This window comes from Monodelphis domestica, chromosome 8 (genome assembly GCF_027887165.1).
Source record: "Monodelphis domestica isolate mMonDom1 chromosome 8, mMonDom1.pri, whole genome shotgun sequence".
NCBI classification, from domain to species: Eukaryota; Metazoa; Chordata; class Mammalia; order Didelphimorphia; family Didelphidae; genus Monodelphis; species Monodelphis domestica.
In genome coordinates this window covers 202,167,036-202,182,602 of record NC_077234.1, presented here as the reverse complement: position 1 = coordinate 202,182,602, position 15,567 = coordinate 202,167,036, and the positions used below count along the sequence as shown (strand labels likewise).

The following is a 15,567-nucleotide window of genomic DNA, read 5'->3' as shown; positions in this document are numbered from 1 at the left end:
TTCATATGTTTATTTTCCCACCAAGATTGGAAAGGTTTATGAGTTTATATTTCATCCTAGAAGCAATATGGAGTCATTGACAAATTTTGGCTTCTGAATGAAGGTCTTTTCACTTTCTAAAAAAATTTTATTCCCTGGGGAAGCTAGGTGGTCTAGGTTCAAATCTGAACTCAGACATTTCCTAGCTGTGTGACTCTGGGCAAGTCACTTAACCCCAATTGCCTACTCCTCACCACACAGAAGTTTACTGGCTCTCAAGATGACTTTTAAGCACCTGTTCAAAATAAGAGCAGAGGTTTCATTTTTTTTTAAAGAAAAAGAAATTTTACTCTTGTAACACTTCAAAAGAAAGGATTTTGTCCATCGGTTGGAATACTTGGCAGATATTCTTAACAATATGAATGAGATAAACTTTTCAATTCAAGATCCTGAAGCCTGCCATTTTGGAAGAAGAGAATTGAGCCTGACTTCCTTGAAAACTTTTAAAAGCAAAAAAAATCCCTAGGACCAGATGGATTCACAAATGAATTCTATCAAACATTCAAAGAACAACTAATCCCAATATTATACAAGGTATTTGACAGAATAAGCAAAGGAGTTCTACCAAATTCCTTTTACTACACAAATATGGTACTGATTCCAAAGGCAGGCAGGTCAAAAACAAAGAAAACTACAGACCAATCTCTCTAATAAACATAGATGCAAAAATCTTAAATAGGATAACAGCAAAAAGATTACAGCAAGTGATCAGGAGGGTCATTCACTATGACCAGGTAGGATTTATATCAGGAATGCAAGGATGGTTCAATATTAGGAAAACCATTCACATAATTGACCATATTAACAAGCAAACTGACAAAAATCACATGATTATCTCAATAGATGCAGAAAAAGCCTTTGACAAAATACAACACTCATTCCTATTAAAACACTAGAAAACTTAAAAGCAAGAGGATCTCTAATCAAGTTAAAGTTGATCCACAATTTTCTTTCTTTGAAAATAGAAATCCTCAAATAATTTAAAACACTTCCAGGAACTCTTCCAGGGATTCACAATGTTTTTCTCCCTGATATAAACTGTGTCAAAGATGTTGACCTAGCCAGAGATGAACTCACTGATATTGGGATTTTTTTAAATTACTATAATTGAAGTTAAATTCAAAAAGCATTAGAAAATTCTGGTGTTCTTTGTGTGTGTTTTTTTTTTAATCCTTACCTTTTGTCTTGGAATCAATACTAAGTATTGGTTCCAAGGCAGAAGAGTGGCAAGGGCTAGGCAATGGTAAGTGACTTGGCCAGGGTCACACAGCTGGGAAGTGTCTGAGGCCATATTTGAACCTAGGACCTCCCATCTCTAGGTCTGGCTCTCAATCCACTGAGCTTCCCTCTCTGGTGTTCTTTGAAAGAACTATCCTCGCCTTTGTAAAGTGAGCTATGGAAGCTCTAACTCCATTTGCAACAACCTACCTTTGTAAAATAAAGACTTTCCAATACTTACAATAAAAAAATAATAGAAACTTTCTAACATGACAGCCACAAAATATAGTAGGATCCCTGGATTTCCAAATTACAATACATAATGGCAAGAAATATAGAAGTATCTAACTTTATAATTAAGTTTTTCAAGGTATTCTTGGGGATAAAATGGAGGGATATGAGGTAGACAATAGTACTGTTAAGTATTTTCAGAAATAGTTGAGCTACATGTTCTAAAGAATAGTCATTAATGGCTAAAAATCAACTTAAGATCTATGCATAACCCAGTGTTGTTTAATGTTTAATCAATACCATGGATAAAGGCATAAATAGCATTATGATCAACTTTACAGATAACACAAAGCTAATAAAATGGACAATAGAATTGTGACCCCCCCAAACCTAAAAGGATATAAACTTGAGCTGAATTTAAAAAGGTGTAATTTAAATAGGGATACATAAATTATTAGGGTTCAAAACAACATGAGTTTCAAGAGCACAAGATGAGACAGACATAATTAGGTAATATTTTGCCTGGAAAAAGATCTGGGGGTTTTAGTGAACATGGAACAGTCAAAACATTCTTAGATCTACTACATTAAGAAATGCATATAGTTCACACTCACACTCACCCACACCCATATTGTGTTCAGCTCTAGGAAACACACTTTAAGTAAACGCTGATAAACTGGAGAGGGTACCCAAAAAGGGAAGGGGTCTGAGATCATGCCATAATGATTCATCAAAAGAATTGAGTATATTTACTCTGGAGAAGGTGGAAAGGCAAAGAGATATGTTTCAAAGTATTTGAAAGATTGTTATATGGTAGAGTAGAATTAGACTTATTCTGTGCTTAGCTCCATATGGCAAAATTAGGAACAATAGGTAGAAGGTAGAAGATGAAGCAGCAGATTAATCCCAAAGTAAATTGAATTGCCTTGGGAGACAGTTAGATCTCCCTCACTGTAAGTTTTCAGGTAAAGGTTAGATAGCCATTTATTAAGTATTATTCAACTATGAATTACTCTAAGATGGCTTCTGAGATTCCTTCTGATTCTGGGATCTTAAATATATTCACATGGCCAAACTCATTATATATTCATCATAAATGACTTCTACTCACTAATCTCTTTACTTTTCTCAAACAAAAAACAACAGCAAAAAACAACCCTAACATTAATGGATGCTAACAAAAGTCATACAAAAGCAAAATAGTTTTTAGAAAATTGGTTTTCTACTTCTTTACAAAATTATCCCAATTTTTCTCTATTTTAGAGACTATCTTTCCCAAAGACCTAACTAGCAGGTGGAGTGCTGATACCCTTTAGAGTGCATATTCAAGAAAATATTTTGCACCATATGCCTCAATCAATATACTTGATATCTGTAGTTAAGTAGCATATAATGACTTCCAGTGGCAATTTATGTGGTTTTTAACTGACAACTACAAAAAAAATGATACCTTTAGATAAGTAATATCCAATAATTTCAAATGACATTTTATAGTCTGTTAGAGATAATTAGAAAAGGTAGATTTTTTTTAATAATGGGTATAAATGTCTTAAGTACATAACAACTAACCATAAACATTTTTTTACTTTCACTTTTTATTTTAATTGAAAATTTTTATTTAATTTAGAATATTTTTCCATGATTACATAATTCATGTTCTTTCTCTCCCCTCTTTCCACCCACCCCCCTCGTAGCCAACACGCAATTCCATTGGGTTTTACATGTGTCATTGATCAAGACCTATTTCCATATTATTGATATTTGCACTAGGGTGATCATTTAGAATCTCTACATCCCCAGTCATATCCCCATTGAAGCATATGATCAAGTAGTTTTCTTCTGTGTTTTTACTCCCACAGTTCTTTCTCTGAATGGGGATAGTGTTCTTTCTCCTAAGTCCCTCTGAATTGTCCTGGATCATTGCATTGCGGCTAGTAGAAAAGTCCATTACATTTGATTATAGCACAGTGTCGCAGTTTCTGTGTGTAATGTTCTCCTGGTTCTGCCCCTTTCATTCTGCATCACTTCCCTTGTTCCAGTTCCCATGGAATTCCTCCACTTTATTATTCCTTTGAACACAATAGTATCCCATCACCAATAAATACTACAATTTGTTCAGCCATTCCCCAATTGAAGGGCATCCCCTCGTCTTCCAATTTTTGGCCACCACAAAGAGTGCAGCTATGAATATTCTTGTACAAGTCTTTTTTCCTTATTATCTCTTTGGGGTACAAACCCAGCAGTGCTATGGCTGGATCAAAGGCAGACAGTCTTTTATCGCCCTTTGGGCATAGTTCCAAATTTCCCTCCAGAATGGTTGGATCAGTTCACAACTCGACCAGCAATGCATTAATGTCCCAATTTTGCCACATCCCCTCCAGCATTCATTACTTTCCTTTGCTGTCATGTTAGCTAATCTGCTAGATGTGAGGTGATACCTCAGAGTTGTTTGGATTTGCATTTCTCTAATTATAAGAGATTTAGAACACTTCTTCATATGCTTATTGATAATCATACTCAGTTTTAATTCCAACTGAAGTTCAAAGATTCACAGATAATATGTATTGGCATCAGTTTTGTACAACTCCCCAGACCAGTAGAACCTAACCCTTTATACTCCTGCAATTATACCCTTAGACCCGCCAGGTCTTTCCATAGTGCTTGACATAATGAGAGCTTTAGTAACTGTTTTTTTTTCCCTTTTATTCATTTATGTTGCTAAAACATCTCACAATCTGGATGATAATATAAAAACTTACTCCTAAGGCTAATATCTGATTTGGTTCTATGTTAAGAAGTTATAAAATAACTTGTCTAAAGAATTAATGGTATAAGACCTAAAACGTCATCTAAAAATACTTTCCCCCAAGAAATCATAAAACATTGATAGCCAGAATCATTAGGCTTTTTAAGTATCTTTAATAATCACTTAAATAGCAAAAAGCAGTAAGGTAAGCTCCCCAATAAAAATCTTCCAATTCATCTATCTAGAAAATTCACTAAGTGGAATAATGATGGAGAAAGTAAAAAAAAGTCACAATAATCTTTTTTTTCTAATGCTGGTCATCACAGAGAGACAGTGGAGATGGGGTCTGACCAGGAGTGGCTGAATACAGAACATTCTGGCACCAGGGAGGATCTGTGACAAAAGCAAGGGAAGATCTTGGGGTCTGGGAACAAGTACAAACTTGTAGCTTTGTCATGAACTGATATGCAGAGCCAGGGCAGACTCTGAAATGGGACCTGTGCCCAACAACCAGAAGCAATTTTGACTCCAACCCAAGGAGAGCAGAACAAGGTCTCAGTTCTAGCTCCCATTTCAGTCTAAAGTAATAACAACCAAGACAGGAATCCCAGACCAAAGGAGAACCAGCAGTTGTCACTCTAAACCAGCAGAGAACTTCCCAGCTGACTGACAGGGTCTGAGTCCACCAGCAGTTCTGCTGCTTAAACTGAAACTCAGATAAGGAACTTGCAAAGCTGAGACTAGGCAGCCATCAGATCACTTTAAGAGTACTGAAAGTTTAAATGTTACCAGCCTGAGCTGTCCATGAAATACCAAAACACAATACTCAATAATCCAAAAAAGAAACAAGACCAGCTCACACTTCTCTCCAGAAGAGCCCAGCCCTAACATCAAGTCCAGGATCAGGAAGCAGGCCAGAAGAATGAGCAAACAAACAAAAGATTTCACCACAGGGTGACATGGATGTTCTAGGCAGAGAGATGACTCCAAAACATCTACAAGCAAATATTCAAAGAAAAACACAGCTTGGGCACAATTTAACTTAAATTCCTAAAAGATACTTAAAAAAAAGATTTTAAAAAGTTTAATAAATATAATGAATGCACTAGAGGAAAAGAAATGAGAGTTACAGAAGAATAACTGAAGAGATAATTAACAAGTTGGCATAAGAGGTACAAAACTTTGCCTAAACAACAGAATCCTGGAAAATGAGAATGAAACAAATAGAAGTCAGTGACTTCATGAGACAAGAAAAATTAAAACAAAGTTAAAAAAATGAAAAACAAATAGAAGAAAATATATCTTCTAAGAAAATTACTCATGTGTTAGACCCACAAGGTTAAGTGGAAATAGAGAGAATTCACTAATTAGTAATTACTTGCTGAAAAAAAGCCAAAATTGAAAACTTACAGGAACATCATAGACAAAAATCTTGTTTCCAAGTCAAAGAAAAAATCCTGCAAGCAGCCAAAAAGAAATTCAAACATCAAGGAGTTATAGTCAGGATCACATGTGATTCGGCAGCCATCAATACAAATGGGTGGCAAGTTTAAAATATGATACTCCAAAATGCAAAGACTATTTATAAGCTTTTAAGTATAATATTAGATGGGGAAAAAAAATCTTTAAATTAAATAGAGGGCTTCCTAATATTCCTGACAAAAAGACCATAGCTGGCTGGAAATTTTAAAGTTCCAACTCAGGAGTTAAGTGAAACATAAAAAAGGTAAACACAAATAAGCAAAGACAAAGACTTAAATAGGGATAAAGTGTTAAATTCTAATATATCTAATCTAATAATCCCTGTTAACACAGCAATCACAGAGTTTAAATAGGCCAAAGGTCTGAGTGGTTCTATTCTATCTCCAGTAATCTTAAAGGAAAAATGGAAAAGGGAAGAAAAACAAAGTGTGTAATTGGAAATCTATTACCCTAAAAACTGCATTTCCCAGGAGCCCACTGACTTCCTGTCATTACCCACTTCCTATAGACAGAGGGATAAATTCAGTGGGGTTGCTGGTCTCACCCTCTTTGCTTCCTGGATTGCAACTGTGGTGGTAAGCGGGCCTTTTGAACAGACAGATTAGCAATGGGCACATGGTTTTTTATTTTGTTACCTTTTTATTCCTTAACTTCTAATGATCATTAATAAATCTATAAAAATATAATATTTTTATTATTTGAGATTAATTTTAATTTGTACAAAAGGGAAAATAAAATTAGGAGAAATTACATGCAAATTCTATGCAGAAAAGTAAAGTTAATGAGGGGCATCAATTTTACACCCCCTTGTTGGTTAGAGTTTGGTTAGAATTTAGACTAAAAGTTGAAATGGTAAAACACTTCCCACAAAGAAGCATTTTGCTTTCAATTTCATTTAGCAATAGATATCAAAGATGGGATATCCCATAGTTAATACAAAGTTATTTATGTCATTTGCTCTTCTTTCATCATCCATTACAGGAATTTGTATTATTTAAGGGCAAATAAAAGTAATTTGGACTTGGGGAGATAAAAATACCTGGGTTCAAAATTCAGTTTCACTAGTCCTGTTAGCTATTGAGACTACAGAAAAGTCACTTAATTTGAGTCTGTTTTCTCATCTGCAAAATGAGGTATAGTTCTTAATACTCTCTACTTTGCAAACTACTATAAGGAAAGCATTTTTTTTTATCTCAAAAGTTCTATATTGATGTGAATTGTTATAATCATTATTACTCAGAAAAGATGAACAAGATGATAACAGGAGAGGCAATAGGTTCAAATCTGGCCTCAGACACTTCCTAGCTGTGTGACCCTGGGCAAATCCCTTAACCCCCATTGCCTAGCCCTTGCTACTCTTCTGCCTTGGAACCAATACACAGTATTGATGCTGCTAAGGTGGAAGGTAAGGGGGAAAAAAAAGAATAGGAGAGGCATCTCAGTTGCTTAAAGCTTTAAGAACAAATTAACTAAGCAATAAGTTGCTTCTAATGTACATTTCCCCCAAAAACCATGTAAGAAAGTAGAAAACTGAGCAAAAATTTGGGGAAATGTCTCCTGTTCTTATCTTGCAGAGATCACACTTTATAAAGATCTCCCAAAATCCTTCTGTCTCTAACAAGTCTTTTCATTACCATAATCATAACTCCAGTTGAAGTTCAAACAAATAAAGAAGTCATTCTGATCATTACAAGGGGCAACTGTTGAGTAAGACTAAATTACCCACTCTTCCACAGGTCTAGGAAAAAGATGACTAAAACGGACACAATAATACTAAATTCTGTTTGTAGCCTGTTTTCTTTTTCTATCTCCTTCCTATGAAATAATAAAACAGATTTTTTTTTAACAAGATACTTTCATGAAAAGGCTATTTATATATGACTCTGTCACCAAAAAAAGTACATCCCATTTTTCTGATTTGGCAAATTCAAGCAATTAAAAATAAAACTATTTTAATATCTTACCCCCCCCCCAAAGAAGACAAACTATACTACCTACTCAACTTGGTAAATTTCACTTTGTTTTCACATCAAAAAAATTGTTATACTTATTTCCAACTATAGGCTTTCTTTTATTGACTGTCTACCAAAAGGATCTAAATCATGGTAAAAAACTTAGAATCCAAATTTGTTCTATTTCATGGGGGGTAGAATTATTCTTCCACTATACATCAGAAAGTATGAAACTCATTTATTATGGGGTAAAGAAATGGGTTCCAATAATCTTCTAACAAATCATATAGACAAAGACCATATTCATATTTGGGGATGGTCTTGGAAATGGAAGTCAGAAAGAGTTGTCTAATATTTTGTATTCTAACCTAATTTATTTACATCTATCTTCATTCATGCTTCATCCAAAGCAATACTACTTTTTTTCACTGGTTCTGACAAGGAATTTCTCTTTAACAGTGTTAAATAAAACAAATACATGTTTTTCTGAGACATAGGACCATAAGTTTCAGGCCTATCAGATGAAAAGACCATTTGGACTTTCAATATTAAGAATCTAGACCAGTTTGGGGCTTTTTTGGAAGAGGAAATAGATTATACAAGGCTAAGTGACTTTCCCACAGTCACACAGTAAGTATGTGTCAGAGGTAGGCCTAGAAAACCCAAGTCTTTCTGACTCCAAGGTCTGTTTATTATCTACTGTTCATTATTCTATCCCTAAAACTCTAATAGAAGATAGTTATCTAAAATGCTAACTGCCTAGGTTAACTTTGCCAATAACTTTAATTTAACCAAAGAAATATCTGCTGTTTAACAAATTAACTGCTAAATGATCTTTATTTGCTACACTAATATACTAAATATTTGAATAACATTATGAAGAAGGCTAATATTAACAAGCAATACTCCCTAAAATGTGATATTAAAACATCCTCATTTAAACAAAGACCAACCTACAAAAAAAGAGTTGACATCAAAAGAGTAAACAGAAATAAGAAAAAATTTTTACTGAAGAAAAAGGAAGTATACAGTTTTTATACATTTTACACCTATGCTTTAATTATCTCAAGATTTAGAACAATATAATCTTTATTACTATGTAATTGAAAAACTAATTGTCATCTGTAACACACTTGAAGAATATTGCTAATATTTTCTCATAGTCTACTTTGTGCAACATCATACTAAAATAATTTGCAAATTGAGTATTCCTCTATAATCTAGTGTAAGAAAACAAACAAAAAAATAAAGCCCAAATGCTCATGAGCCATATAGCTGCATCACTCCAAAACACTTGAAGAAGTCTGTGATACTGTGATACTTTCTGATACCCCAAATGTAAATAGGTAGGCCCTTAAAAAAAAAAATTGTATCATATAATTGGTTCTCAAAAAAATGGTTTAAAAAATTATTGGCAGTTAGGAATAGACTATTTGAGTCAGGAAGACTCAAATTCAAATCCAGTCTCAAACATGTAGCTAGCTATATATCCCTAGACAAGTCATTAAAACTATTTACCTCAGTTTCCTCATCTGTAAAATTATCTATCTCGCAGGGATGTGAGGATCAGTGAGAAATAACTGTAAAGTGCTTAGCACAGTGCCCAGCACACAGCCTATAGGTGCTATTGTTCGTCCTCCATTTTTGAAGAGGACCAATGATATTGCATGACCTGAATAAACAGTAGATGACCTTTCTCTTCATAAAGCATCAGCTGCCTTCATGGTTACTGGAACAAATTGTTCTCATCTACCCATTCCACTGAGTATCACTCTTCATATGCTTGGGGCATTCCCCCTAACTCAATAGGTTTGAGGTTTGTCTATTATCCTCAACCAGATTTAGCTTGCCAGCCAAGGAGGTTTTACTGGGATATAGTGTCATTTGTGCAGATACAGCTTCTTGGAGTCATAGGTGAGAATTGGGTGAAAGGTATACACACAAAGGTAGATAAGTAGACTTTCACCAGAGATGTTAGACCTCCCTGAACACCCCATATTTTCCATAATCGTAGTTAAAAACAAATTTAAACACTTGAAAAACCCAAGATCCCATGTTCAGTCAATATTTATACCATAGGAGAGAAACTGCTCAAAAAGTTTTTTTTTTTTGCTTTTTAAAGTACTGTTACTTATACATAGGATAGGGAGGAATGAATCTGTTAGTTCATTGGCATAGAGGAACTACCTAATGAGGAAACTACCAATGCAGGTGGGTATCTTCTCTAAATAATTAAAGAAATGCCTAGGCCTCTGAGAATTTAAGAGATTTGCCAAGTAGGACTTGAACCCAGGCCTTCTTGGTTCCTAGACTGGCTTATTCTCTTCCTTGCACCATGCTGCCAGGTAGAAATTAAAAAATAATAATAATAATAAAATTAAAAAAATATATATATATATAGTACATGGAAGATAGGATTATATTGGTTTTGTCTACATGATCCAGTGTCTAGCACAGTTATTCATATGTAACTGATACTTAAATGCTTCTTGATTCAGCTGACTGATGTATTCCAGAATCAGAAAGATAACAGCCATTACACAGTCATCACAACTTTTTCTAAATCTTTCCACACTTGTTGATGTGACAAAATATCTAAAAAAACCCTAGAAATGTTCTTAGTAAATTATTTTTATCAAAGGACTATATTGGCATTAACATATCCAATAGAAGACATTTTTCTAAAAGTTGCTGGGTAATAAGGAACTTGGACTTGAGATGAAGTACCTCAGAGACAGAACTGCCATAGAATACATGGCAATGAAGTACTGTTGTGAAATCAGTCATAATGGTTCAGTTTTGCCAAGGTCAGGTTTCCACTGACTTATGCAGAAATCTAAACTATGAAATGAAATGAGAGAGGGGAAGATGAAAGCTTTAAACAAATAGGGATTGCATTTAGCAAACACCATACCTAAAATGATGTCAAGAATTTTACCAATACAAAAGTGATTCCCTAATTTTTTTTAATAGTTAAACAAGTATTTACTCTGGCACAAAGAATTGAGCAAGATGTTAGGTATATCAAAATATAAAAGGTCATCATATCTCTACCCTCAAGGAGCTGGGAATTTAAAGAGACAATATGTAATTATAAGAAATGCTTATATTTGTTAAAGAAACATAGAACATGTTAAGTGCCAAATGTAAAAATCATAAAAAATAAGCATTACAGCAGAAGACGGCTCTCTACCGACGGCAGATCTTTCTGAGCTACAAAATTCTACCTCTGCCAGAGTTGAACTATGCCTCAAAAGAAGTGTTTAAATAAGCAGGCAAAGCATTCCCTGTAGAAAGAACGGCTTGAGTGAAAGCATTGAGGCAAACATGACCCAGGAACTATGATCAAGACATAAGATTATTTTAGCAATGAAAGAAACATTAGAGATCAGGTAAATGCAATGCCCTCATTTTAGATTACCAAAGCAAACCTAGCTGTGTGACCCTGGGAAAGTCACTTAATCCCAAATGCCTAACCCGTAGCTCTCTTCTGCCTTGGAATCAATATTTAGTATTGATTTTAAGACAAAAGGTAAGGATTTTTAAAAGAAAAAAATTACCAAAGCAAAGAGCTGTGAGGAAATCTTAAAAGGTTATATATTTTATAGAACAAGAAACTGAGACTAAATGATTTACAATGTATACAAGAGATAATAGCAGCAAAATATAAACAAATCTTCTGATTCAAAAATCTTGCTTTTTACTGATGTCCAAGCAAAAGTACTATCTTTATTCATTGGCACCTATGCTATCCTGCGACTTACTCTAGGGTAGTAGGAAGGCTATAGAGGGTTTTATGTAAAGTGCTTGGTAAACATTATATCAGCATATAAAAGTAACACAAATATAATTACATTAGAAGATACAATAAGTGTTACAAAAATGGCTTTGATAGTACTTGGTAACAGAATGTACCTGAGAAGTAGTGTTTTGTTTTTCACCAAATGTGTATATTCTCTTTGACCTAAAAAAAACAACTAGAAAAGTGACTAATAACTAGACTATATCTTTCCTTTGGACCTCCAAAGTGGAGGGAGAAAGAACCTAAGATTACTCAAGTGTCAAGAAGGCACAAGAACACAGCACCTCAAGCTGAGTTTCAATGATAGAGGTGAGGCTGCCCCAGACTGATGAAGAAAGTGAAGCTCAAGTGACATGCCCAAAAGCTGCGCTTTAGTTGTCCAACAGTCTTAAGTAACCAAGATCAAAGCAAACTCCAGATTTCCCTGTTTCACATCCATTAATAGGTTCTACTTTACCATATTGTGTTTCAAGACTAGATAACAGAGTACCTACAGGCGTTAATGGTAGATAATTAAAACAATAGATATAAACATTTCAAAGGCCTTAAGTGCCAAGCTAAAGAACAGATTTTACTGGAGATTTTTTTTTTTGATGACGGGAAGATTAAACTCAAAAAATAGCATCAATAGGCTATATTTGCAATAATCAATTCAAAAGGCATTTATTAAGCACCTACCTGCCCACCAAGGAACTTATATTTTAATAGGGGAGACAATATATACATAAATCAGTACTTACAAAAATACAGAGTAGATCAAATATAGACCTAGAAAAAGAAGGCACAAGAAGAGCGAGGGGGAATTTTAGCCATCTGCAAGATAAGGGTTCTGGATGAGATGCTTTCTGAAATCTCTTCCAATTTTAACCACTCCCCCAATACACTAAAAGAATGCCATCTAGCAACAATGGATTATGTTTTTTAGTTTTCAAAGTTCCTTCATTTTATCCTTAAAGTCTATGAGGAAGGTATGGCAAGTATCACCAACACTGACTAGCAGAGAAATTAAATTAGGGAACAGTTAGTGCCACATTTCCTTGAATTATATGAAGATGATCTGAGATATCACAATGCCAAGGTTGGAAACTACAGTCTTAAAAGGTGCAATGCAGTGTCCATCCCTGTGTACACACTAAAAGAAGAACAAGGTTATGCTTGGATCACAAACTTAGAGCTAGAAAGAATGACAGATGTCATTAAGTATGTGAAAAAGGAATGAGTTTTTCTCAAAGGTCAGTAATTTACACAAAAACTTTAACACTCCATTATAGAAAATTACTTGGAGACAAATGGCAGTTATTATAAGGATACACATCAAGAAGTAGACATTGGAGAGAAGACTAAGGCAGTAGAGAAAGCATCAAGAATTACCAATTTTGATAGAAATTAAATATTGGCCTGGGTTCAATTCAATCAATCAAGTATTTATAAAGTACCTCCTATGGGCCAGGCACTGTGTTAGACCCTGGGGATACAAATACTAAGAATGATTATAATCAATCATAAAAGCATTTATGAAGTCCCAATATGGCCTCATGGAACTTATACTCAAACAGAGGAGACTATAGATACATAAATCAGTACTTACAAAATAGAGAGTAGAAGAAATATGGATTTAGAAGCGAAGGTACTTCAGAAGCAGCAGGAAATTTTAACCTCTGGTAATATGAAGGTTCTGGACTAGATCTCTTCCAGTTTTAACCACTACTCACCCTCTCCCCAATCCATTAAAAGAATGCCATATAGTAACAATAAAAACCTTTTATGGATAATTGTTTTTTACTTTTCAAAGCAGCTTCATTTTAAGATACTTTATCATTATAGTCTATGAAGAAGGTACGACAAGTATCAACACTGCTGGACAAGGAAATAAGATGAGGCAATCCTTACAGGCAAGTAAGTATAGACAGAATTTCTAGACAAGAACTGATGAGGGTCCCAGTTAAGATGGTAGCTGTGTTTGAGTAGAGGGTCAGGTGCATAATGTGTGGGCAAGAACAGGCAAGGTTTGGCAACTGATTGGTTACCTAAGGGCATGTGAGAATTGAAGAGTTGAGAATAACAAGGTTACATTTCTTTGCTAGCACCATCTGTGGTATGACAGGGTATTAAATGGGAGAAGAGATTATCCATTTCTAGGCATACGGGGCCTGAAAGAATTTCATAATCTGTATATAAGGGCATGAAAAGGGTTTGCATTTCCATAAGCACCTGGAGAAAAAATAATTTTAATGAGCAACCCATCATAAAAAGGGGCTAGAGTAAAAAAAGAAAATTCTAGTAGAGACCTTCAGAAAGGCACTAGAATGTTTCTAGGGGCCAGAGAGGTTAGATGAATAATAGGTGCAGGATGTGGTTGCATAGGTTAGCGAAGGTGAGTGGGATTGGCAGTGATATATGCAGTCATACGTGTAGGGCAACTGATGATGCCAGGTTTACAATGTCTGAATATGCAGGCTATCTTCAAGGGAAAGGATGGGAGTTTTGTCCAGGGAGAAGTGTAAACGTAGTGAGCTGATGTAAGGGGTGGGGGTGGGAGGGTTACGGCTTTGGATGGGGCTGGCTGCAGTGCCGGGAAAGGGAGAGGACAGGAGTGGGGGTGGGGGATTGGAGGTGGCCGAAGCAGGGTTGTGTCAGTAAAGCAGGAAGAGGAGACAGGCCACAGTGGGTCTCTGGTGATGAGGTTGGAGGGTGGGACAGCCCGGACCTCGAATTGGTCTATTTCAGGGCAAATAAGCTGAGGCTGGTCAAAGGAAAAAGGTGCAAAGGGAGTCCACATCTACCTCCACCCAGAGCGGGGGAGGGGGTGGCAGTCATGGCGGTGGGGAAAAGGGGGAGGTCACACGTTACATAACCCGGCATCTGCCTGCGTGTGCGGGGCAAGAAAAGGGGAGGAGGTGGAAGAGCAGAAAAGCCTCAGCTTCCTCGGTTCCCCCTTCCCCCCAGGACTGGGGAGGGGGAAATGGGGGGGGGCGGGGGAGGGGTGTCCCCGTGCCCCTCCCCCCAGCCGCTCCTGGCACTCGATCCGCGGCTCCGGGAATAGCCCATTTCCCTCCCCTCCCCCACAGCAAAGAGCGGCCGCCACCAGTGATTAGGTCCCTAGCGGGGTGGTTAGAAGGGGGAGGGGTAAGCAAATCGCCGCCGCCACTCCCGGGAGTCCCTCCTGGTCTAGTTCCTCCCCCCCAAGTTGGTGGCTCTCGAGAGGAGAAAAGGGGGTGGAGGTGCCTCACCTTTCGCTCTGTCCCAGACCACCATGCCCGGTCACTTCAGCCGTCTCCTCCCTCACTGGCTCCGTCTCCTCGGCTGCCGCCACCGCTGCTGGGTCCCTTCGGCCGGGGCCGGGATGGGAAAGGGGGAAGGGAGGGAGGGGAGAAGGAGGAGGAGGGGAGGGAGGTTGGGGGGCGGGGTGGGGAGAGTCACATCGCTCGCGCCACGCTCTCCATCCCGGGCGGGCCTCGGCGGGCTCGCGCGCTCCCTGCCTGCCTCGCTCTCCGGGCTCCTCCTCCAGCGGCGCGCGGACTCCGAGAGCGACACACTCCCACAGCTACACGACTGCCTACACACACGCACACACCCGCGTACACACACGCGCACACGTCTCGCACCCCTTCCCAGGGCGACCCCTAACGACGGGAGCGACGCGCGGCAAGAAGAAACACCCCAGTCCCTTCTCTCGTTTCCCTCCTCCCGCTCCCCTCCCTCTCTCTCTCTCTCTTTCTCTCCCCCTGTCTCTCTTAGCTGCAGCCGCCGCCGCCGCCGACCGGAGGTGGCTTTTCCCTCCGTGGGCACGTGACCGTCTAGCTCTCCGAGAAGGCGGAGGGAGAGATTGGGAGGGAGGAGGAGGGAGAGATGAGAGAAGGCTGAGGATCGCTGCGTCCCCGCCCTGCGCCGCAGAAGCGACAGCCTCGGGATCCAATGGCCGGGACGCGGCTGTGAAGAGGCCCCACCCACCGGCGCGGACACCCCTTGCAACACGGAGACACCATCGGGGCTGCGGGGCTCCAGTTGCTGGGCCATAACCCGCCTAGCTCCCTGCGCTAGCAAAAAAAAAAATGTTTGCGTCGAGCCCGCAGAGGGGCTTGCTGGGGGAAGGGGCG

At 37.9% G+C, this 15,567-nt stretch overlaps 1 protein-coding gene across 3 annotated transcripts in view; it reads right to left on the bottom strand.

The window, feature by feature from the left end:
- Positions 1–15,264, bottom strand: part of REV1 (REV1 DNA directed polymerase) — a 118,615-nt gene extending 103,351 nt beyond the window's left edge. The window contains exon 1 of one of the 3 annotated variants that reach the window (XM_007501123.3): positions 14,701–15,264. The gene's annotated coding sequence lies outside the window, so the exon portion shown is untranslated. The remainder of the gene's footprint in view (positions 1–14,700) is intronic. The other 2 variants (XM_007501124.3, XM_056808277.1) reach the window with 2 other exon arrangements.
- Between the last annotated feature and the right edge of the window lie 303 nt (positions 15,265–15,567).